Raw genomic sequence first — 13,150 nt, 5'->3', positions numbered from 1 at the left:
GGCTTGGTAGTTTGGTCTGCCCTGTTCCCATGATGCACTGGGCCAGGGTCAGACTAATTTGCATGTAGCCAGGTTCTGAACTGGGATGGTGCAGTAAGCTAAAAAACGGTGATGGATCAAGCCCTGATCTTTTGACTGGGTAGGAGTGTTCTGCTTAATTCAGATACTCTGTCCATCACCACCCCCTTTTGAATCGTTTTGGCCACCACAAGTGTGGAAGGGTATGCTCAGATGTGAGTCCCTTGCTCACTGCACCATCAGGATTCAAGCAAGCCGGGCCGAAGACGGCTGTAATGCCAGAAACCGGTCCCCGGAAGCTTGTTTCCTTTCCAGTAAAGAATTGGCTTGGTAGTTTGGTCTGCCCTGTTCCCATGATGCACTGGGCCAGGGTCAGACTAATTTGCATGTAGCCAGGTTCTGAACTGGGATGGTGCAGTGAGCTAAAAAACGGTGATGGATCAAGCCCTGATCTTTTGACTGGGTAGGAGTGTTCTGCTTAATTCAGATACTCTGTCCATCACCACCCCCTTTTGAATCGTTTTGGCCACCACAAGTGTGGAAGGGTATGCTCAGATGTGAGTCCCTTGCTCACTGCACCATCAGGATTCAAGCAAGCCGGGCCGAAGACGGCTGTAATGCCAGAAACCGGTCCCCGGAAGCTTGTTTCCTTTCCAGTAAAGAATTGGCTTGGTAGTTTGGTCTGCCCTGTTCCCATGATGCACTGGGCCAGGGTCAGACTAATTTGCATGTAGCCAGGTTCTGAACTGGGATGGTGCAGTGAGCTAAAAAACGGTGATGGATCAAGCCCTGATCTTTTGACTGGGTAGGAGTGTTCTGCTTAATTCAGATACTCTGTCCATCACCACCCCCTTTGGAATCGTTTTGGCCACCACAAGTGTGGAAGGGTATGCTCAGATGTGAGTCCCTTGCTCACTGCACCATCAGGATTCAAGCAAGCCGGGCCGAAGACGGCTGTAATGCCAGAAACCGGTCCCTGGAAGCTTGTTTCCTTTCCAGTAAAGAATTGGCTTGGTAGTTTGGTCTGCCCTGTTCCCATGATGCACTGGGCCAGGGTCAGACTAATTTGCATGTAGCCAGGTTCTGAACTGGGATGGTGCAGTGAGCTAAAAAACGGTGATGGATCAAGCCCTGATCTTTTGACTGGGTAGGAGTGTTCTGCTTAATTGAGATACTCTGTCCATCACCACCCCCTTTTGAATCGTTTTGGCCACCACAAGTGTGGAAGGGTATGCTCAGATGTGAGTCCCTTGCTCACTGCACCATCAGGATTCAAGCAAGCCGGGCCGAAGACGGCTGTAATGCCAGAAACCGGTCCCCGGAAGCTTGTTTCCTTTCCAGTAAAGAATTGGCTTGGTAGTTTGGTCTGCCCTGTTCCCATGATGCACTGGGCCAGGGTCAGACTAATTTGCATGTAGCCAGGTTCTGAACTGGGATAGTGCAGTGAGCTAAAAAACGGTGATGGATCAAGCCCTGATCTTTTGACTGGGTAGGAGTGTTCTGCTTAATTCAGATACTCTGTCCATCACCACCCCCTTTTGAATCGTTTTGGCCACCACAAGTGTGGAAGGGTATGCTCAGATGTGAGTCCCTTGCTCACTGCACCATCAGGATTCAAGCAAGCCGGGCCGAAGACGGCTGTAATGCCAGAAACCGGTCCCCGGAAGCTTGTTTCCTTTCCAGTAAAGAATTGGCTTGGTAGTTTGGTCTGCCCTGTTCCCATGATGCACTGGGCCAGGGTCAGACTAATTTGCATGTAGCCAGGTTCTGAACTGGGATGGTGCAGTAAGCTAAAAAACGGTGATGGATCAAGCCCTGATCTTTTGACTGGGTAGGAGTGTTCTGCTTAATTCAGATACTCTGTCCATCACCACCCCCTTTTGAATCGTTTTGGCCACCACAAGTGTGGAAGGGTATGCTCAGATGTGAGTCCCTTGCTCACTGCACCATCAGGATTCAAGCAAGCCGGGCCGAAGACGGCTGTAATGCCAGAAACCGGTCCCCGGAAGCTTGTTTCCTTTCCAGTAAAGAATTGGCTTGGTAGTTTGGTCTGCCCTGTTCCCATGATGCACTGGGCCAGGGTCAGACTAATTTGCATGTAGCCAGGTTCTGAACTGGGATGGTGCAGTGAGCTAAAAAACGGTGATGGATCAAGCCCTGATCTTTTGACTGGGTAGGAGTGTTCTGCTTAATTCAGATACTCTGTCCATCACCACCCCCTTTTGAATCGTTTTGGCCACCACAAGTGTGGAAGGGTATGCTCAGATGTGAGTCCCTTGCTCACTGCACCATCAGGATTCAAGCAAGCCGGGCCAAAGACGGCTGTAATGCCAGAAACCGGTCCCCGGAAGCTTGTTTCCTTTCCAGTAAAGAATTGGCTTGGTAGTTTGGTCTGCCCTGTTCCCATGATGCACTGGGCCAGGGTCAGACTAATTTGCATGTAGCCAGGTTCTGAACTGGGATGGTGCAGTGAGCTAAAAAACGGTGATGGATCAAGCCCTGATCTTTTGACTGGGTAGGAGTGTTCTGCTTAATTGAGATACTCTGTCCATCACCACCCCCTTTTGAATCGTTTTGGCCACCACAAGTGTGGAAGGGTATGCTCAGATGTGAGTCCCTTGCTCACTGCACCATCAGGATTCAAGCAAGCCGGGCCGAAGACGGCTGTAATGCCAGAAACCGGTCCCCGGAAGCTTGTTTCCTTTCCAGTAAAGAATTGGCTTGGTAGTTTGGTCTGCCCTGTTCCCATGATGCACTGGGCCAGGGTCAGACTAATTTGCATGTAGCCAGGTTCTGAACTGGGATAGTGCAGTGAGCTAAAAAACGGTGATGGATCAAGCCCTGATCTTTTGACTGGGTAGGAGTGTTCTGCTTAATTCAGATACTCTGTCCATCACCACCCCCTTTTGAATCGTTTTGGCCACCACAAGTGTGGAAGGGTATGCTCAGATGTGAGTCCCTTGCTCACTGCACCATCAGGATTCAAGCAAGCCGGGCCGAAGACGGCTGTAATGCCAGAAACCGGTCCCCGGAAGCTTGTTTCCTTTCCAGTAAAGAATTGGCTTGGTAGTTTGGTCTGCCCTGTTCCCATGATGCACTGGGCCAGGGTCAGACTAATTTGCATGTAGCCAGGTTCTGAACTGGGATGGTGCAGTAAGCTAAAAAACGGTGATGGATCAAGCCCTGATCTTTTGACTGGGTAGGAGTGTTCTGCTTAATTCAGATACTCTGTCCATCACCACCCCCTTTTGAATCGTTTTGGCCACCACAAGTGTGGAAGGGTATGCTCAGATGTGAGTCCCTTGCTCACTGCACCATCAGGATTCAAGCAAGCCGGGCCGAAGACGGCTGTAATGCCAGAAACCGGTCCCCGGAAGCTTGTTTCCTTTCCAGTAAAGAATTGGCTTGGTAGTTTGGTCTGCCCTGTTCCCATGATGCACTGGGCCAGGGTCAGACTAATTTGCATGTAGCCAGGTTCTGAACTGGGATGGTGCAGTGAGCTAAAAAACGGTGATGGATCAAGCCCTGATCTTTTGACTGGGTAGGAGTGTTCTGCTTAATTCAGATACTCTGTCCATCACCACCCCCTTTTGAATCGTTTTGGCCACCACAAGTGTGGAAGGGTATGCTCAGATGTGAGTCCCTTGCTCACTGCACCATCAGGATTCAAGCAAGCCGGGCCGAAGACGGCTGTAATGCCAGAAACCGGTCCCCGGAAGCTTGTTTCCTTTCCAGTAAAGAATTGGCTTGGTAGTTTGGTCTGCCCTGTTCCCATGATGCACTGGGCCAGGGTCAGACTAATTTGCATGTAGCCAGATTCTGAACTGGGATGGTGCAGTGAGCTAAAAAACGGTGATGGATCAAGCCCTGATCTTTTGACTGGGTAGGAGTGTTCTGCTTAATTCAGATACTCTGTCCATCACCACCCCCTTTTGAATCGTTTTGGCCACCACAAGTGTGGAAGGGTATGCTCAGATGTGAGTCCCTTGCTCACTGCACCATCAGGATTCAAGCAAGCCGGGCCGAAGACGGCTGTAATGCCAGAAACCGGTCCCCGGAAGATTGTTTCCTTTCCAGTAAAGAATTGGCTTGGTAGTTTGGTCTGCCCTGTTCCCATGATGCACTGGGCCAGGGTCAGACTAATTTGCATGTAGCCAGGTTCTGAACTGGGATGGTGCAGTGAGCTAAAAAACGGTGAAGGATCAAGCCCTGGTCTTTTGACTGGGTAGGAGTGTTCTGCTTAATTCAGATACTCTGTCCATCACCACCCCCTTTTGAATCATAAAGGAAACAAGGTTTCATTTTTCCCTGAAGAAAGGAACTGGAACATTAGCTGAGATTACCGTATATGGTTTAGCGGCCAGCGGTAGAGCTAACATCTCTGAACTATTTTTGATTTTTGTTCACTCAAGTAATTTCTTGTTCTTCCTATAGATTTTTTTCTTTTTCTCCCCTGACCGATGTCACATCGTGCCTAGCGTTTGGGGATTTTAACTGTGACCTAGTCCCTTTTCTCTTTTCCATATTCCTTTCACTAGTCAGCCTTTATTATTGTAGGTGTATTGTTCAGGTTCACACTTCCAGATTGCAGTAATATACTAGGAACCCCCTATATTATGTATAATTCCCTTTTGTATGACCAGACTGGTTTTTAAGAATTTTCTTTAGGCCTACCTCGATGTTTTTCAGTCTGACCGTCATGGTAATGATGGACTGGTTAACTGACTCAATGCTATTATAAGACAAGTTTCCACATTTTGGTCATTAGCCTGTGTATTGCATAGTGCACTTGATGCACAGTTATTAAAAGAGAGGTATCTACATGTCCCTGATAATCTGTATCATGTGATTTCTCTTTTGAGATGTTCTAGATAAGGAATTTAGGAACACCTAGACTTAATCATTGAGAGAAAAAATGTGTTTACCCCATTAGACGATGTCACTATGTGTGAGGACATCCATTTAGATAAAATTCTCATATAGTTATCTACCCTTAGATGGTAGAGGATATGCTCTCACATGGAAACCCAATTGAAGAAATTAGAGGCACTGTTTTGCTTATTGCCTTTGTCTTTGTATTCTATGAGAATGACAGTGTGTTCTAGACCAGAATTGTCTCATGGCGTATGGCCACTCCCACGCAGATTGCAGGCCACCTGCTTGCAATCCTCTTGTTAAAAACAAACTGTTTTTGTACTAAATTGAAGGAAAGTAACAAATGTGTCCCATTTCCTACGTCATTAGGTTCTGTGGAATTAAGTCATTATAACCTGCGGACCTTTGATGAAAAGCTAATTCCCATCAGTGACAGTCTCAGCACCCAGAAAAGCAGCAAGTCTGGACAGTGATCGCCAGAGCGCCATCCATGGTATCTCCAAAGAATCGTACTTGCTCCATCAGACGGCATTGGACATCACAGAACCAGTTTCAGTGCAAAAGAGCGAAAGAGAAGGATTCCAGTTATTGTGAGGTTTTAGTTTTTCACCTGTCATGTGCTGGTAACCTCTGACAGTAGGCAGTCCATTGAGCCCCTTGGCCTGAGTTTTGGCCACACACCCATTTTCTTTGCTCCACCGGAAAGGCAGTGCACCGGAGGATCCAAGACCGGCAAAAGGCACTACATTGTGGTACCTATGATTAAATGAAAGAGCAACCCGAGCATCCTCTGACACTGAAAAGCGAGTGTTGGAGTCTGAAAGTGTTGCTGAGTATGAAAGCCTGTTGCTCTTTCCTGATTAATAGTACTTGGGTCTGCATGAGATGATCAGTGCCCATGATCAATGGAGAGCACACTATCTGTAGTGCCTGCCGCTGAGGAGAGATATTGGTGCACTGCCTTGAGACATTGAGACTTTCAAATAAGCTGCGAGTGTTTGCCAGGAGGGCACTCCAACGGATATTGAGAAGGACCATTTTCATGAAACGCCTGAATGAAGAGGCCCACGCGGAAGAAAACAACAGAAGAGGATTTGATGAACAATAGAAGCCTGCCGGAGAGGCTTGGACGGACTCTGGGTATTTCCCGTGCGATTGCATAAAATGGGTGTTAGGAGACTGATTTTTGCTGTTTTGCTGGCAGTGTTTTAAAGTAGTATTCTGTTTAGTAAAAGCAGAATAAAGTCTATTCCCTGTGGAAGAGTATCCCTTTTCACCTCAGAGCATTGATGAGGATCACCACTGTTTCACCTGAACATATAATAAGTTGCTGAAATGCATAGGAGCCATAAAAAAAATCCTACTAGATAATTTTAGGATTTGCTTTCTGCTTAGAGTTGTGAAAAATGATAATTTTGTTTGTAATAGTGGTAATTACTTTCTCCTGTTGTCCATATGTTCTTAATAACATGTTTTCTAGTATTTTTAAGCATGACGTTGTCTATTGTGGGTTGGATTGTTTTTGCCACCCAATTGACATCTGTACCCACCTCCCAACCTATGTCTCTTCCTACTACTACTTCTTCGCATTCTTTCCCTATTTTATCTGAGCATGAACTGGTTAGGAGGTCAGAGTTTACTAATAATTCCCTTGTACAGCTTCTGCATCAACACCAGTTAGTAATGAACACCACTAATTGTTGGGTGTGTGGTCTTATGCCACATACTACAGATAGAGGTATTCCCTATTTGGTTCTGTCATTTAGTTACAATGGGTCTGTATGGGCATATCAGACGATGTTTATTTATGCCAACGAAGTCTATCCCTTGCGTTCCATGAAAGATAACTCGAGTAATAATGCCTTAGTGAAGGGAATAACGGATAATATTGACATCGATTCAGATACAGATTGAGTGATTGCCTATGTAAGGGCAAAAGGAGGGTCTGAGGTTCTGAACCCGTGGGTTCCATTTTGTGTATGGCAGCCATTTTGTGGTTGCCCTCACATAGGCCGATGATTGTGGCTGAACTAGTAATGAAATGAAATGAAAAATTATATTTATATAGCGCCAAACTACCCGGAGGCCTCGCAGCGCTTACATTGATTGCTAAAGCGGGCTACCAGGGAAGTTAACAAATTTTTGTGTACAAGTGTGTTTTCAGCGCTTTCCTGAAAGCCATCCTGTTTGGGTTCCCTCTCAAGGCGAGGGGAAGGGAGTTCCAGAGCCTAGCAGCCGTGTGGGAAAAAGAGCGACCACCCCACCTTGCTTTGTTGATTTTTGTTGTGGTCGCTAGATGCAGTGATCCGGAGCGGAGGGCTCTGGGGGGGACATAGGGCACAACTAAGGGGAACAGGATGGCAGGGCCCGTTCGATGGAAGGATTTGTGCACAATGCACATGGCCTTGAACTGAGCTCCGGCAGCAACTGGAAGCCAATGAAGATCTTTTAGGGCATGCTTGGCTGACTGCCAACGAGGGATGTTGTACAGTAGGCGAGCGGCACAGTTTTGTGTAACCTGGAGCCTATGGGTCACTGCTACCGGAGCTCCTAAGTATAACGCGTTTCCATAATCCAGGCGAGAGAGGATCAGGGCCTGGACCATGATTCTCCTCGCCTTGAGAGGGAGCAAAGGGAGAACTTTACTGAGCATCTTCATAAGCCCCACACATGTAGCAGCTGTTTTAGTGGCTTGAACCGAGAAGTCGAGCGCCTTGTCGAGCCAAATGCCCAGGCTCTTTATCTGAGGTTTGGGGGGGGAGGGACGCCGAGGCAGGTGGGCCAAATAGAGGCCAAAGGAGTCAGCGGAGAGTTGCCCAGCAGCATAACCTCCGTCTTCTCTCCGTTGAGTTTGAGGCAGGAGAGTTGCATCCACCTAGCAACAGCCTCCAGACAGGGACGTAAGGTGTTGGACGACCCTTCCGTGTGGTCAAGAGAGACCACCAGTTGGGTATCGTCCGCGTAGGTGACAATACGCACACCAAAGGGTTGGACTATCCCTGCTAGAGGTTGCATATAAACGTTAAAAAGCGTGGGGCTCAGGGAGGAGCCCTGAGGCACCCCGCAGCTAAGAGGATGTTTGGGGGAGACTACCTCATCCTCGAACACCTGGAAGAAGCGCTCATCCAGGAAGGAGGACAGCCATTCCAGTGCCGCGCCCGACACACCCAGACCCATTAAACGATGTAGTAAGGTGGTATGGTTAACTGTGTCGAACGCGGCGCTGAGATCGAGTAAGATGATGGCTGCCTTTCCTCCCCGGTCCAGCACGGCTCGGGTTTCCTCCGTCACCGCAATAAGGGCAGTTTCGGTCCCGTGCTGGGGGCGGAACTCTGTCTGAGAGGCACAAAGCAGACCCGCTGATTCCAGGTAGTCTACTAAGATGGTGTTAACGTGCCTCTCAAGCAGTTTACTAATCCAGGGGAGTAAGGAGATTGGGCGGAAGTTGGCCAAATTGTTCTGGTCCAGGGAGGGATTTTTTAGTAGGGCCTTTACCATTGCGCACTTCCAAGGGACAGGGACAGAGTTAGTGGTGATGGAGGCATTAAGAACATTCAGGATAGCCAGGCGGATAGCGTCCCAGGCCTTGGTGAGAATCCGCGGAGGTGCTGGCTCGTTAAGAGATCCCGAGGTGACTTTAGGGAAGATTTTATCGAGTGTAGTAGAGTCTAACAAAGGGAATTTGTCCAGCGTGCAAAGGGCAGTGGGGACAGTCTCAGAGAAGATGGTAGATGCCCCAACATCATTACCACAGGAAAATGAAGAATAGATAGTCTGAATCTTCTGAAAGAAGTAAGAGGCCAAATTATCACAACGGGATTGGGCGCCCGCTGATGACAAACGCTCGGGGGCGGGAGAAATCAAAGACTTAGCTGTTTTAAAAATTTCTTTGGGAGAGTTAGCGGCTAAATTAATTTTAGAGTCGTAGAATAGAACTTGTGCAGATTTCATTTCAAGTTTATAGAGCTTTATTGCGGCTCTGTAGTCGGCTTTTTTTGAGAGTGAGCGATCACTTCTCCAAGCTCTCTCCAATTTGCGACAGGATTGCTTCATGAGCCTAAGAGCAGGGGAGTACCAGGGAGCAACTTTAGATCTTTTTATCAGGTCAAGGGATTTCTTTGGGAGGACTTGGTCAAGAGTACAGGTAATCCAGTTGTCAAAATTGACAGTGGCCGTGGTGGGATTGGTCACCATCGCAGGAGGATGTTCATTAAGGGCCTGTATCCACTCAGGAGACGGGAGCGAGGCCCATTTCCTTCCCCATCGTTTATTATGGCTCTGTAGGATAGGGCGAGTGCTTAGGGACCAAACAAAGGATATTAAAAAATGATCGGTCCAGGGTAAGGGTATAGGTAACTCGACCGTGAGGTTATCTAGATTACTGAAGATATGATCAAGAAGATGTCCCTTGATATGCGTCGACTGGAACCCTTTCTGCCGTAGGTCAAAAGCCAGGAAGTTCGAACGAAGACTATTGGCTACTGAGTCAGATGGGTCGTCTAAATGTAAATTCAGATCGCCCAACACGGTGAAATTTGCCGAGGTAAGCACTAAATTGGCGGCTATGTCTGTGATATTAGTGACGAAATTACCAAGAGTCCCAGGTGGTCGGTAAGCTAAAACCCCAGAGAAGGTGGTAGTGGGGGAGAATTCGAGAGTAAAGTGTAGACTCTCGCAACCTGATGTTGTGGAGGGGGAGATACGACATCCATAGTTATCTCTATAGATGATAGCCAACCCTCCGCCTCTTCCAGTCTGGCGGTCCAGTCGTTTGATGGTATAACCTGGGGGGGAGGCCCAAACTGATGCGGGATCGTACTCAAGCTGAAGCCATGTCTCCGTTAAGAAGAGGGCCTCAGGTTTGTAATCCTCAATGAGCATAGCCAACTCAGTGTAGTGCTTCGGCAAGGACCGGCAGTTAAGAAGGAACATCCTCCATTTTAGCACGGAGGAAGATTTCCCTGGCACCGGGGGGCGCATACCCCAGTTACAAGTTTCGCATCGAGCCACTTTATTTGTGGGTGCCATCGAGTGTGAACATCGCAAATTGGAGGTAGGGCGCAGGGCGTGCAAGAGAGCGGCACTATAGGTCAGGCGGTTTCCTACCATGGCGCCAGCACAGTCTGAGAGCTAGGAGTGTCTGGACGCGGACTGGCGCAGACTGGCTTCTCTTTGGCGCCTCTTCGGCGCGTCTATGGCGCTCCCGCTGCGCGTCACCGCTGCGCGAAGTAGCAGGGATTAAGTAGATTGGGAGGGGTGGGAGACTAGACCGTCACCCTAACAAGATGGCTGCCCGTCGTGGAACGACCAGGAAGTGCCAGCGCTATTCCTCCCTCCACAACAAACAGCAATGATAGCTGCGGTGGACCGGGGAGTCAGCGCGCCAAATAGTAAAGTGCAAACAGTTTTAAAATTACACGTTTTTAAAATGCCAGGTTAAAAAAAAGAACTTTCAGTGATGCAGTAACACACAACACGCTCACGCCACGATATTTCCAATCAATATGAGGGTGCGCGTGAGAGCGAAGCTCTTTAGTAGTCAGGGAGGGGTGGGAGACTAGACCGTCACCCTAACAAGATGGCCGCCCGTCGTGGAACGACCAGGAAGTGCCAGTGCTATTCCTCCCTCCACAACAAACAGCAATGATAGCTGCGGTGGACCGGGGAGTCAGCGCGCCAAATAGTAAAGTGCAAACAGTTTTAAAATTACACGTTTTTAAAATGCCAGGTTAAAAAAAAAAACTTTCAGTGATGCAGTAACACACAAGTCAAGTCAAGTCAAGTCAAATAATTTATATAGCGCACTACATACCCAGAGGGTCTCAAGGCGCTTGAGGAAGGGTGGGGAATTATTTGTCGAAAATCCAGGTTTTAAGCTGCTTTCTGAAGGCTGGGTGGTTTTGAGTGAGGCGGAGGTGAATGGGAAGGGAGTTCCAAGTTTTAGCCGCTAGGTAGGAGAAGGATCGTCCCCCCATGGTGGATTTGTTGATGCGTGGAACCGCAGCGAGGGCTTGGTTGGAGGAACGTAGCTTGGCGGAGGGAGAGTAGAAGGATAATCGCGTGTTGAGGCATTCTGGTCCAAGTTCGTAGAGTGCTTTGTGTGCATGAGTGAGGAGGCGGAACGTTATCCTCTTATTGACAGGGAGCCAGTGGAGGTCTTTTAGGTGATCGGAAATGTGGTCTTTATGCGGGATGTCTAGTATGAGTCTGGCTGATGCGTTTTGGATGCGTTGGAGTTTTCTCTGAACTTTAGCGGTGGTACCGGCGTATAGGGTGTTTCCGTAGTCCAGGCGGCTAGTAACTAGTGCGTGGGTGACCGTTTTTCTAGTTTCGGTGGGGATCCAGCGAAATGTTTTTTTGAGCATGCGGAGGATGTTGAAGCAGGATGAAGAAACTGCGTTGACTTGTCTGGTCATCGAGAGAGAGGAGTCCAGGATGACGCCCAGGTTCCGTGCGTGGTCCGTGGGAATGGGTGCTTTTCCTAGGGCAGCTGGCCACCATGAATCGTCCCAGGCGGAAGGGGAGGTGCCTAAGATGAGGACTTCAGTTTTGTCTGAGTTCAGTTTAAGACGGCTGTGCTTCATCCACTCGGCTACTTCTTTCATTCCTTCATGTAGGTTGGTTTTAGCGGTGTTTGGGTCTTTGGTGAGGGAAAGAATCAGCTGAGTGTCATCAGCGTAGGAGATGATGTTGAGGTTGTGTTGGCGTGCGATGGCCGCGAGGGGGCTCATGTATACGTTGAAGAGGGTGGGGCTGAGTGATGATCCTTGCGGGACGCCGCAGATAACTTTGGTGGCCTCTGACTTAAAAGGTGGGAGGCGGACTCTCTGAGTTCTTCCTGCGAGGAACGAGATGATCCATTTCAATGCTTTTTCTTGAATTCCGATGTTTCTGAGGCGTTGTATCAGGGTGCTATGACAGACTGTGTCGAAGGCTGCAGAGAGGTCAAGGAGGATGAGGGCGACTGTGTCTCCGTTGTCCAGAAGTGTTCGAATGTCGTCTGTTGCTGCGATGAGGGCGGTCTCAGTGCTGTGTTTGGCTCGGAAGCCGGACTGTGATGAGTCGAGGGATTTGTTGGCTTCGAGGAAGGCGGCGAGCTGGTTGTTGACTGCTTTCTCGATGACTTTGGCCGGGAATGGTAGGAGCGAAATGGGGCGGTAGTTTTTGAGTTCGGTGGGGTCAGCTGTGGGTTTTTTCAGGAGGGCGCTGAGTTCGGCGTGTTTCCAGCTATCCGGGAAGGTGGTGGATTTGAAGGAGCAATTGATGACGTCTTGGAGATAGGGTGCTATGATGGAGTCTGCTTTGTTGAAGATGTGGTGAGGACATGGGTCTGTGGGGGATCCTGAGTGGATGGAGTTCATCAGGCGGATGGTGTCCTCAGTGGAGATTGGGTTCCAGTCATTAAGGATGTTCAAGGGGGGTGAAGGTACGGTAGAAGGTTGAGTGGGATGGTCTCCGGGTTGGTTGTCGAAGCTGTTGTGGATGTCTGCGATTTTGTCGTGGAAGAACGAAGCTAGGGAGTCACAAAGGGTTTGAGATGGAGTGATGTTGTTGGAGTTGGCAGTGGGGTTGGTAAACTCTTTGACGATGTTGAATAGTTCCTTGCTGTTGTGGGCGTTGTTGTCTAGTCGGTCTTTGAATGCAGCTTTCTTGGTAGTTCGGATCAGTTGGTGGTGTATGCGGGTGGCGTTTTTGAAGGCGTCTCTGGTGTTGGTGTTTGGGTCTTTTTTCCAGGCTTTCTCAAGGGAGCGACAGAGTTTCTTGGATTTCTTAAGATCATCGTTGAACCAGGGGGCGTTTTTGCTGCCTAGTTTGATTTGACGTTTTTTCAAAGGTGCTAGGTTGTCGGCGCTGTTGGTTAGCCATTGAGTGAGGTTAATGGCTGCTTGGTTGGCGTTCGATGAGTGGACAGGGGGGTTTTGAAGAAGCGATGAGGAGATCTGGTCAATGGTGATTTTGTTCCAATTTCTTTGCAGAGTAGGTTGAGGATGGTTGTGGGTTGTGGTCTTTTTGTAGACAAAGTGAACGCAGCTGTGGTCCGTCCAATGGAGAACTGAAGTGTGACTAAAGGAGATGTGTTTGCTGGAGGTGAAGATAGGGTCGAGTGTGTGTCCTGCGTTGTGGGTGGGGGTGTTAACTAGTTGTTTGAGTCCGAGGTTGGCGAGATTGTCCAGAAGGGTGATGGTGTTGCTGTCGTTGCTCTTTTCCAGGTGAAAATTGAGGTCTCCCAGTAGAATGTAGTCCTCGGAGGGGAGGG

The sequence above is a fragment of the Lissotriton helveticus genome, chromosome 12 (genome assembly GCF_964261635.1).
Source record: "Lissotriton helveticus chromosome 12, aLisHel1.1, whole genome shotgun sequence".
Classification (NCBI taxonomy): Eukaryota; Metazoa; Chordata; class Amphibia; order Caudata; family Salamandridae; genus Lissotriton; species Lissotriton helveticus.
Note: the sequence above shows the minus strand (reverse complement) of the source record.